General features: G+C 42.1%; 1 protein-coding gene and 1 pseudogene across 7 annotated transcripts in view; one reads left to right on the plus strand and one right to left on the minus strand.

Annotated features, from left to right (window-relative positions):
- Positions 1 to 12,707, minus strand: part of TASOR (transcription activation suppressor) — a 69,932-nt gene that overhangs the window by 29,617 nt on the left and 27,608 nt on the right. The window lies entirely within an intron of this gene.
- LOC116559432 lies at positions 2,094 to 3,108 on the plus strand (annotated as a pseudogene).

Below are 12,707 nucleotides of genomic sequence, written 5' to 3' on the forward strand. Positions count from 1 at the left end.
AAATAAAAAAAAAAAAAAAAAGGCTGGGCATGGTGGCTCATGCCTGTAATCCCAGCACTTTGGGAGGCCGAGGCAGGCAGATCACAAGGTCAGGAGTCTGAGACCAGCCTGACCAGCATGGTGAAACCCCGTCTCTACTAAAAATACAAAAATTAGGCGTGGTAGTTCGTGCCTGCAATCCAAGCTACCTGGGAGGCTGAGGCAGGAGAATCACTTGAACCCGGGAAGCGGAAGTTGTGGTAAGCCGTTATCACACCACTGCACTCCAGCCTGGGTGACAGAGCTAGACTCCATCTCAAAAAAAAAAAAGAGTAAAATGGTGAATTTTATGTTATGTGAATTTTATTTCACTTAAAAAATATTGGAAAAGAATACTAGAATATAATATGCACCTCCTAGAACTGTGCCTGGCATACAATACTTACTCACTAAATACTTCTGAAAGAATTAACAAGAACCTGCTATAAAATATCCAGGCCGATTCAAAAAAATTCAAATACAACTTTTAAAAGTAAAAAACATCCCCTGTGAAATTAGAAACAAAATAAATAAATAAAGCAACAAATGAGACACAGCCAAAGATGGGATTTTTAAAATAGAAGACAGTTATGATGAAGTTACTTAGAATGCAACACAGAGAAACAAACAAATGGAAAAGATAAGACAAGGTTAACAAGACATGGAAACATGTCTCTTCACAGTGCAAAAGACAGGCTAGGCCGGGCGTGGTGGCTCACGCCTGTAATTCCAGCACTTTGGGAGGCTGATGTCAGTGAATCAATCACCTGAGGTCAGGAGTTTGAGACCACTGGCCAACATGGTAAAACTCCGTCTCTACCAAATATACAAAAATTAGCCAGGCATGGTGGTCTATAATCCCTCCTATTCAGGAGGTTAAGACAGGTGAATTGCTTGAACCCAGGACGTGGAGTTGCAGTGAGCCAAGATTGTGCCACTGCACTCCAGCCTGAGAGACAGAGCAAAACTCCATCTCAAAAAAATAAAACAGGCTAAAGAAAATGAGGGAGAAGTACAATAAAAAAGATAACTAATGGCCGGGCGCGGTGGCTCACGCCTATAATCCCAGCACTTTGGGAGGCCAAGGCGGGTGGATCACAAGGTCAAGAGATGGAGACCATCCTGGTCAACATGGGGAAACCCCGTCTCTACTAAAAATACAAAAATTAGCTGGGCATGGTGGCGCATGCCTGTAGTCCCAGCTGGCTGAGGCAGAATTGCTTGAACCCAGCAGGCGGAGGTTGCGGTGAGCTGAGATCATGCCACTGCACTCCAGCGAGCGTAACAAGAGCGAAACTCCGTCTCAAAAAAAAAGGTAACTAATTTTCCAGAAAAAAAGATACAAATCCACAGATATGAAAGGAAAATATATACAAAGCTGGATAAACAGAAATCTACACCTAGATAATTGCTAAACATCAAAGACCAAAAAAAAAAATAAATAAATTAAAAAGCAGCTAAGGACCTACAAAGGAACAATTAGACCGAGAGTTGACCCCTGACCCCTAAACAAAAATAGGAGCCAGAAGACATGGCAGCATAGCCCAAGTGCAAGAAAATAGCTGTCAACCCATAACTGTGTACCCAGCATCCAAAATCATAAATTATATATTTTTCTCAAACACAGAAGGTACATGTGCAAAACCTGACCACATAGATCTTAAAGTCTCAACAAATTTCAAATAATCACCACCTGTTCTGATTACAATGCAAATAGACATTTAAAAAAGAGGGGCAGCGAGCGTGGAGCCAGGCGCTTCAGAGCCGACCCCAAGGCTCTGCGGCACTCAGTCGGACCCAGTCACCCAGGCACCGCCCGCGCCCCGTGGCTGGCCGCCATAGTCTCCTGGGCTGCCCAGAGGAGCCAGCTCCAAGCATCCCCCGAGGAGGCCACTCCTAGGGGCCAGGAGCGGGGAGGCGAAGTGCGAGAGACCCAGGACCCCGGCACAGCCTCTTCCCACCGCCTGAACCACCATAACCCTGAACACTTCAACAAGGGCCCTTCCTACAGATTCTCGGCTGAGGTCAAGAACAAGATTGCTTCCACGTATGATCATTAGGCAGAAGATCTTCGCAATTATAGAAGAGGTGACAGGCATGAGCACTGGCACCAACTTCCAGCTGGGCTTAAAGGATGGCATCATACTCTGCAAACTCATAAACAAGCTACAGCCAGGCTCAGTGAGGAAGGTCAACGAGTCCTCATTGAACTGGCCTCAGCTGGAGAATACTGGCAACTTTATTAAAGCTATTCAGGCTTACGGAATGAAGCCACATGACATATTTGAAGCAAATGATCTTTTTGAGTATGGAAACATGACCCAGGTTCAGAGACTCTAGTGACTGTGGCAGGTCTGGCTAAAACAAAAGGATTCCATACAACCATTGACATTGGAGTTAAGTATGCAGAAAAACAAACAAGATGTTTTGATGAAGGAAAATTAAAAGCTGCAAAGTGTAATTAGTCTGCAGATGGAAACCAACAAATGTGCCAGCCAGGAAGGTATGACAGCTTATGGGACTAGGAGGCATCTTTATGATCCCAAAATGCAAACTAACAAACCTTTTGACCAAACTGCAATTAGTCTGCAGACAGGCACTAACAAAGGAGCCAGCCCCGCAGGGATGTCTGGTACTCATCAGGTACCAGAAGAGACATGTATGATCAGAAGCCAACATTACAGCCAGTGGACAACTCGACAATTTCTCTACACATGGGTACCAACAAAGTTGCTTCCCAGAAAGGAATGAGTGTGTTATGGGCTTGGGCAGCAAGTATATGATTCCAAATACTGTGCTGCTCCAACAGAACCTGTCATTCACAATGGAAGCCAAGGAACAGGAACAAATGGTTCACTAATCAGTGATAGTGATTACCAGGCAGAATACCCTGATGAATATCATGGCAAGTACCAGGATGACTATCCCAGGGATTACCCATATAGCAACCAAGGCATTGATAATTAGATTCACACAGAAGGAGCTCAGTATTTAGTCCATTGTTTTTATTCAGTGAGGACCAAGCTAGCCTTGAGTAATTTTTATCTTGTCTTCCTAAAACACTATTAGGCTTATTATTTTTTTTTTTTTTTTTTTTTTTTTGGAGACGAAGTTTCCCTCTTATTACCCAGGCTGGAGTGCAATGGCGCGATCTCGGCTCACCGCAACCTCTGCCTCCTGGGTTCAGGCAATTCTTCTGCCTCAGCCTCCTGAGTAGCCGGGATTACAGGCACGCACCACCATGCCCAGCTAATTTTTTGTATTTTTAGTAGAGACGGGGTTTCACCACGTTGACCAGGATGGTCTCGATCTCTTGACCTCGTGATCCACCCGCCTCAGCCTCCCAAAGTGCAGGGATTACAGGCTTGAGCCACTGCGCCCGGCCTATGGCTTATTATATTTTTAAGAAAAATTGACTTACATACATTCCTTTTTCTGCCTCTTCCCTCAATAGTTGCCTTTTAGTGCCATAGCAGTTAAATCCTACAGCATAACCAATAACTTGCATATGAAGTAAAAAGGAATACTGTGAAAGGGGAATACTCTTGTACAGCCAGTTCTTTTATGCAAAAATCTATGCATTTTTACAATCTTACATTAAACTGGTATTTTCAAACAATAGGAAACTTTTTTTTTTTTTTTTACAGTTTAGTGTATCTGGTTTCTACATGGAAGACTAAACTCATGCCTATTGCTAAATGTGGTCTTTGCCAACTAAATCTAAGATGCAGCATTATAGAAATTTACATATCAATGTTTCTACAGTATTGTTTGCTAATTTTTAAATAAAGTCATGATCAGTGTGCATCTGTGATTATATGTGTACTCATTCCCCTACCTAGTGCACAAGATATTTTCAGAGTGGTATTTCTAAAGAAACATGTACAAGGCCGGGCACGGTGGCTCACGCCTGTAATCCCAGCACTTTGGGAGGCCGAGGCGGGTGGATCACGAGGTCAAGAGATCGAGACCATCCTGGTCAACATGGTGAAACCCCCGTCTCTACTAAAAATACAAAAAATCAGCTGGGCATGGTGGCGCATGCCTGTAATCCCGGCTACTCAGGAGGCTGAGGCAGGAGAATTGCCTGAACCCAGGAGGCGGAGGTTGCGGTGAGCCGAGATCGCGCCATTGCACTCCAGCCTGGGTAACAAGAGGGAAACTCCGTCTCAAAAAAAAAAAAAAAAAGAAACATGTACAAAAATGGCCTGTAGACATTTAGGTCTGGGTGTGCATTTGCTATTCCTGTTTGTGCCAATGTATCAATGTAGAGTTGCTGTGTTTTCTTCAACTGTATTTATTGCTGCATTTCTCAGCAAAACTTATCCCACTGTAGTTTTTATAAACGTTTTTTTGAACATAAAAAAAAAAAATCCCTGTATTTCCCTATACATGTACCTCTACATCATGTATCAAAGTAAAAAAAAAATGGAAACTGAAAAAATTTCTTAGAACTGAGTAATGAAAATACTGCACATTAAAACGTGAAATGCAACTAAAGCAGTACTTACAACTAAGCATTTAGTGACCATTTTTCTGACTTAAGACAGAAATAGCAAAATAAATCTCAAAAAAGTAAAAGTTGGCCAAGCTTGGTGACTCACTCCGCTAATCCCAGCACTGTGGGAGGCCAAGGCAGGCAGATCACTTGAGCCCAGGGATTCGAGACCAGCCTAGGCAACATGATGAAACACTATCTCTACTAAAAACACAAAAATTAGCTGGGTGTCATGGCACATTGCCTGTAATCCCGGCTACTCGGGAGGCTGGGGCAGGAGAATCACTTGAACTCAGGAGGCAGAGGTTGCAGTGAGCTGAGGTTGTGCTATTGCACTCCAGCCTGAGGGACAAGAGCGAAGCTTTGTCTCAAAAAACCAAACCAAAACGAAAAATACAGAAATGGTATAAGAAAGGAAAATTGGAAGTCAATCTCATTCACCATCACAGATTCAAAACTCCTAAACAAAAGCCAAATCCCACATTTTACTTTAAAAGCTGTGGTGGAGGCAGGGGAGTAGTTTCTATACAAGCAATGCAGGGGTAGTTTAATATTGGAAAACTAAGGCCAGACACAGTGGCTCACGCCTGTAATCCCAGCACTGTGGGAGGCCAAGGTGGGCGGATCACCTGAAGTCGGGAATTCGAGACCAGCCTGACCAACACGGTAAAACCTGGTCTCTACTAAAAATTTGCCAGTTGTCGTCGCACATGTCTGTAATCCCAGCTACTTAGAAGGCCGAGGCCAGAGAATCACTTGAACACAGGAGTTAGAGATTACAGTGAGCCAATTGTGCCATTGCACTCCAGCCTGGGCAACAAGAATGAAACTCTATCTTAAAAAATAAATATTGGAAAACTATAAATGTAACTCACCTTAGTAAGTCTACAGAATAAATACCATGTGTGATGGTTAATTTTTCTTTTTTTTTTTTTTGAGATAGAGTCTCGCTCTGACACCAGGCTGGAGTGCAGTGGCGCAATCGTGGCCCAATCTTGGCTCACTGCGACCTCTGCCTCCTGGTTCAAGTGATTCTTCTGCCTCAGCCTCCCGACTAGCTGGGACTACAAGCATGCACAACCATGCCTGGGTAATTTTTTTTTTTTTTTTAGTAGGGACGAGGTTTCACTATGTTGGTCAAGATGGTCTCGCTCTCTTGACCTCATGACCCACCCACCTCGGCCTCCCAAAGTGCTGGGATTACAGGCGTTAGCCACTGTGCCCAGCTATGATGGTTAATTTTTTATGTCAACTTGAATGCCCAGGTATTTGATCAAATATTTTTCTGCACGTTCCTGTTATTTTTGGATGAGTTTACAATCAATAGACTGAGTAAAGCAGGGTGCCCTCCCTATTGTAGACTGGCCATATCCAATGAGCAGAAGGCCTAAATAAAACAAAAGGCAAACTCTAACCCACAAAAGAAGAGAATTCCTCCTGTCTGCCTTCAGGAGGGGGATGTCAACTGTTTCCTGCCTTCAGAATTGAACTGAAACACTGGCTCTTCCTGAGTCTTGACCTGCCAGCCTTAGAACTCATACCATTAGCAGTCCTGGTTCTGGCACCTGCATACTCAGACTGAAACTATACCGTTGGCTCTCCTGGGGCTCCAGCTTCTAACACAGATACGATCTTGGGACATGTCAGCCTCCATAAATGTGTGAGCCAATTCTTTACAATAAATCTCTTTTTACATACCACCCCCGCCATACACTAATGGTTCTGTTTCTCTGCAGAACCCTAAAACACTTGATAAATCCAAGTGTGACCAGCTTGTTAAATCCAACCCCCAACCCAAAACAAAAACGATCTGTTAAAATTCAAAATCCATTCATGGTTAAAAAAAAAGCGGCAAAGTTTAAAACATTAAAAACTACTGTAAGGCCGGGCGCGGTGGCTCATGCCTGTAATCCCAGCACTTTGGGAGGCCGAGGCGGGTGGATCACGAGGTCAAGAGATCGAGACCATCCTGGTCAACACGGTGAAACCTCGTCTCTACTAAAACTACAAAATATTAGCTGGGCACGGTGGCGCGTGCCTGTAATCCCAGCTACTCAGGAGGCTGAGGCAGGAGAATTGCCTGAACCCAGGAGGCGGAGGTTGCGGTGAGCCGAGATCGCGCCATTGCACTCCAGCCTGGGTAACAAGAGCGAAACTCCGTAAAAAAAAAAAAACTACTGTAGACTTTCTACTTAATGGTAAACGGTAATAAAGATTTTTTTTCTTTAAATCAAGAAGGCAAGAATTACCACAATCACCATTTTTATTCAGCTTCTTACTACAAATCCTAGACTGCACATTAACATGGGAAAAAAATAATATATAGTAGTTTCTTCCTATCTGCAGAGGACATGTTCCAAGACCCCCAGTGAATATCTGAAACAACAGATAGTTACAAAACCTATGTATGCTTTTTCCTATATATCCACATAACTATAATAAAGTTTAAATTTTAAATTATGCATATGAAGAGATTAACAACAATAATTAATAATAAAATAGAACAGGCTGGGAGTGGTGGCTCATGACTATAATACCAGCACTTTGGGAGGTCAAGGCATGAGGACTGCTTGATGCCAAGAATTTGAAACCAGCCTGGGCAACATAGTAAGACCCCATTCTCTATTAAAAATTTTAAAAATCAGATAAATTTTAAAAACTAGCTGGGCATGGCAGTACACACCTATAGCCCCAGTTACTCAGGAGGCTGAAGTGGGAAAATCACTTAAGACTAGGAGTTCAAGGCTGTAGTGAGTTCTGATCACATCATACCACTGTACTCCAGCTTGGGCAACACAGTGAAACCCTGTCCCCCTATCAAAAAAATAGAATAACTAACAATATATTATAATAAGAGTTATGTAATGTAGTCTCTCTCTCAAAATCTTATTGTACTGTACTCACCCTTCTTATAATGACGTTGAGATGATAAAATGCCTACATGATGAGATGGAAGTGAGGCTGATGACACTGGCATTGTGATGCAGCAGTAGGCTACTACTGAAAACTAATTTAAAACTTATGAATTATTTCTGGAATTTTCCATTTACTATTTTCAGACAACAGCTGACCACAGGTAACTGAAACTACAGAAAGCAAAACCAAGGATAACGGGGGACTACTATAAAGACTAGAGGAAAACTATAAAACCAATATTCCGGCTGGGCGCAATGGCTCACGCCTATAATCCTAGCACTTTGGGAGGCTGAGGCAGGTGCATCACGAGGTCAAGAGATCAAGACCATCCTGGTCAACATGGTGAAACCCCGTCTCTACTAAACATACAAAAAAAAAAAAATTAGCCGAGCATGGTGGCACGCGCCTATAGTCCCAGCTACTCGGGAGGCTGAGGCAGGAGAATTACCTGAATCCAGGAGGCGGAGGTTGCAGTGAGCCGAGATCACGCCACTGCACTCCAGCCTGGGTAACAAGAGTGAAGCTCCGTCTCAAAAAAAAAAAAAAAAAAAAGAAAAACAATATATTCCTTCCAGATAATAAATTCTATATAGAAACCCCAAAAAACGGACAAAAATATATACATTGTTCAAATTTCAAATTAATCTGCATTAAATCAGTATGTAAATATCAAGTACATTTCTATATATACAAGAAACAGAAAATGTACTAACATGGAAAATATTATTTACAGACCAGGCACGGTGGCTCACGCCTGTAATCCCGACACTTTGGGAGGCTGAGGTGGGGAGATAGATCACTTGAGGTCAGGACTTCAAGACCAGCCTGACCAACATGGTGAAACCCCATCTCTACAAAAACTACAAAAAAATTAGCCATAGTGACACACGCCTGTAGTCCCAGCTGCTCGGGAGATTGAGGCAAGAGAATGCTTGAACCTGGAGGCGGAGGTCTCAGTGACCTGAGATCGCACCACTGCGTTCCAGCCTAGGTGACACAGAGAGACTCTATCACAAAAAAGAAAAAAAAAAAAAAAAAAAAAAAAAAAAAAAAATATTTTTTAAAAAAACAAAAAAAAAAAATAAGACACCTAGGCATAAATCTAATAAAAAAAATAAGCAAGACTTGTATCCAGAAAATTCTAAAACTTTATTATAAAAGAACACACTAAAGAAAGACAGAGATGGCCAGGCCAGGTGGCTCACGCCTATAATCCCAGCACTTTGGGAGGCCAAGGTGGGTGGATTACCAGGTCAAGAATTCAAGGCCACCCTGGCCAACATGATGAAACTCCCTCTACTAAGAATACAAAATTAGTCGAACATGGTAGCAGGCGCTTATAGTAAATACCAGCTACTCAGGCTGAGGCAGGAGAACTATTTGAACCCAGGAGGCAGAGGTTGCAGTGAGCCAAGATCGCACCACTGCACTCCAACCTGGACAACAGAGCAAGACTCCATCTCAAAAAAAGAAAAAAAAGAGAGAGAGATAATCTCATTCATAGATAAGTCAGTATCATAGGTTAATTGTCTCAAATTTGATCTGTAGATTGGGGATGGGTGGGATGGGGGATGAAGAAAGGGACCTAATAAGCTGATTTAACAGTTTTTGAAAAAGGCAAGTTGATTCTTTTGGGGGAAAAAAAAAAAAAAGCTAAATCTCAAATAGCAAAACACTCCTGTAGTTCCTCACTTAACATCATCAATAGGTTCTTTGCAAATGCAACTTTAAGCAAAACAACACATAATGATACCAGTTTTACCATACATGGGAGAATATGCAAATTCCACAGACAGTGGCCCTAGCTGAGAACTGATTTTTTTCCTTATCAATGTTAAAATGACATAAAACAAAATAATGTTATTCCAGGAACTGCTGCATATAAAAAATACTTAAGTGTCAAAGGCAAAACTGTAAAGTGCTCAAAACAAAATACAGGCCAATATCTATATGACCTAAACACAAACAATGCTTGCCATTCAACTGCATTAAAATTTAAAAATACCGATTCCTCAAGAAACACAATGAACGAAGAAAAAGGTAAGCTGCAAATTATGGGGGAAAAATGTGTTGCATGCATAACTATTAATATCCAGAATACAGATAAAACTCCTCAAATTAGTAAGAAAACACAAGGTATTCAAAGCAAAAACAGGCAAAAGACATGAACAGGCACTGAACATCACAAGAGACAAATTTATTTTAAATTTGTATCTTAGGAAAATACAAGCTAAAATCACAATACTATTTACAACTTCTAGACTGGCAAATTTTTGTCGAAGTCCGACTACACAAACTCAAGTACTTGTGAGTACACAAATCAATGGCAACTCGCTGCTCCTGGGGGTTATAAATTGGTATAACCACTTAAAACAATACATTACCCTATAAAATCATTCATGTGCATATATTATGATTCAGTAATTCTACTTCTAGAATACCTTAGAGAAAATCTTGTACGTGTACAATACGACATATGTAGAAGAGGGTTCAAAGCACGGACAATATTCAAATTTAGGGGATATCTCTTTTTGGTTTTTCTTTGTTGCTGTGTTTTGAGATGGAATCTTGCTCTGTTGCCCAGGCTGGAGTGCAGAGGCACAATCTCCACTCAATGCAATCTCTGCCTTCCGGGTGCAAGGGATTCTCCTGCCTCAGCCTCCCTGAGTAGCTGAGAATACAGGTGCGTGCCACCATGTCTGGATAATTTTCTGTATTTTTAGTAGAGATAGGATTTCACTGTGTTATCCAGGATCTCCTGACCTTGTGGTCTGCCTGCCTCAGCCTCCCAAAATGCTGGGATTACAGGCATGAGCCACTGTGCCCAGTCAAATTTAGGGATATACCTTTTTTAATATATATATTAAAGTCTGCTTTAAAAATTAGCTTACCACCAACTATTAGTAAAATATTGGCCTGTAATCCCAGCACTTTGGGAGGACAAGGCTGTGGATCATGAAGTCAGGAGACAGAGACCATCCTGGCCAACAGAGTGAAACTCCATCTCTACTAAAACACAAAAAATTAGCCAGGCGTGGCAGTGTGTGCCTGTAATCCCAGCTTCTCGGAATGCTGAGGTAGGGGAATCGCTTGAACAAGGAAGCAGAGACTGTAGCGAGCCAAGATCACCCCACTGTACTCCAGCCTGGCAATAGAGCAAGACTCCGTTTCAAGAAAAAAAAAAATCAATATAATCTTACTCAGTTTATAACCTTCCTGGGTGAAAAGAAAACCTCCCTGGATTTCTAAGTACTATTACAAAACGTCCTAGCCTTCTAATATAGAAAAATGTATCCCAGCTTGGCCAACATGATGAAACCCCGTCTCTATTAAAAATACAAAAATTAGCCAGGCATGGTGGCAGGCACCTGTAATCCTAGCTACTCGGAAGGCTGAGGCAGAGAATTGCTTGAACCTGGGAGGTGGAGGTTGCAGTAAGCCGAGATCACACCACTGCACTCTAGCCTGGGTGACAGAGCAAGATTCCATCTCAAAAAAAAAAAAAAAAAAAAGTATATGACATAAAGATAAGGGAATGTTTGTTTGCTTTCATATGCCCCGCAAATATTTTACTTTTCGCGTACCTTAAGATTTAGATCTGTAGCCATTTATCTAGTTAATTGCTCTGCTCCACAATAATAAAATTTATTTTATCTCCCTGAGAGCATCAGTTGGGGTAGAGCTAAGAGATTACAGTACAGGCCAGGCGTGGTGGCTCAGGCCTGTAATCCCAGCACTTTGGGAGGTCAAGGCAGGCAGATCACAAGGTCAGGAGTTCAAGACTAGACTGGCCAACATGGTGAAACCCCGTCTCTACTAAAAAATACAAAAATTAGCTGAGCATGATGGCTCGTGCCTGTAATCCCAGCTACCTGGGAGGCTGAGGTAGAAGAGCTGCTTGAAGCAGGTCCCGGGAGGGGGAGGCTGCAGTGAGCCGAAATCATGCCACTGCACTCCAGCCTGGGCTACAGAGCGAGACTCCATGTCAAAAAAAAAAAAAAAAGAGAAAGATCACAGTACAGACAGGTTCCTAGGTTAAGTCTCGAGGTGCCAAGAAGACTGTGGAGGTCTCCATAGGTATTGACATTTCAAAGAGGAATGAGCTCCCAGGATTTTGGAAATGTCTCTTGTTCCAAGAGGGCTAAATGGCTCCTGGAGAGATTTTACTTGTATACCCAAGAGTTGGAGTTAATATTTTTAACATTTCAAAGAGACACATTCAGGATACGTGGGAATAGCTGCCTCTTCCCCTATATAAGCAAAGAGAAATTATTTGTCCCCATATCTTACCTACATAGCATGCAGCTACTCAGGACAAGTGGCCTAGGCCTGCATGCCATAGGGAGTAAGGACTAGGGCAAAGGAGGGCCAATATATTTTTACTTACTGTGAGGTATTCACAAAATCTGTCTCTGATTCAGAATACCTTCTGTGCATATCCTGGACAAAAGTAAAAACTCAGTATTCCTCAACGCACCGCTCATTATCAAGAGAACTATGAAGAAAGTAGCTATAGTTAGAATAATCCCCAGTGAGGCCTGCTGGAAAAGGAATAGCTACACAAAATTCCTAGGTACATTAGATTCTGGGAGTATATCCTTATGGAATGCTAGCGCCCTTCAAGATCTAGGATTTTACTTTACTTCTTGATTCTGGAAAGACCCAGTCCTCCATGAACATAATGTAACACTTGGTCAGGTAAGGAACGAAATGCCACCATCTTTCCTATCCTGATCCTGATCCTCACTATCAGTAACTGAAAAGATATTGTAATTTTCTGATAAACCCCTCATTGTCCAAATCCTCAATACTCACTCTCTGAAACACAAATAGATTTGAATAACTCAGTATTCCAAACCTACCATCTCAACTTTCACTTTTTGAACTCAGGAACTGAATAGAGTTGATCATGAAGAATACTTGCATTGTAGTCAGGCTTTCAGAGGAAAACAAGCAATGTAATGTAAACATAAAATTATGTTCATACGGAGTGAGAAAGAAAAAAAGAAAGGTCAGGCGCAGTGACTCATGCCTGTAATCCCAACACTTTGAAAGGCCAAGGCAGGTACATCACTTGAGGTCGGGAATTCGAGACCAGCCTAGGCAACATCATAAAACCCCATCTCTACTAAAAATACAAAAATTAGCTGGGCATCATAGCATGTGCCTGTAATCCCAGCTATTCAGGAGGCTGAGGCAGAAGCATCACTTGAACCTGGGAGGTGGAGGTTGTGGTGAGTAGAGATTGCGTCACTGCACTCCAGACTGGGCGACA

Source organism: Sapajus apella, unplaced genomic scaffold (assembly GCF_009761245.1).
Source record: "Sapajus apella isolate SASKATOON/1434 unplaced genomic scaffold, GSC_monkey_1.0 scaffold23, whole genome shotgun sequence".
NCBI lineage: Eukaryota > Metazoa > Chordata > Mammalia > Primates > Cebidae > Sapajus > Sapajus apella.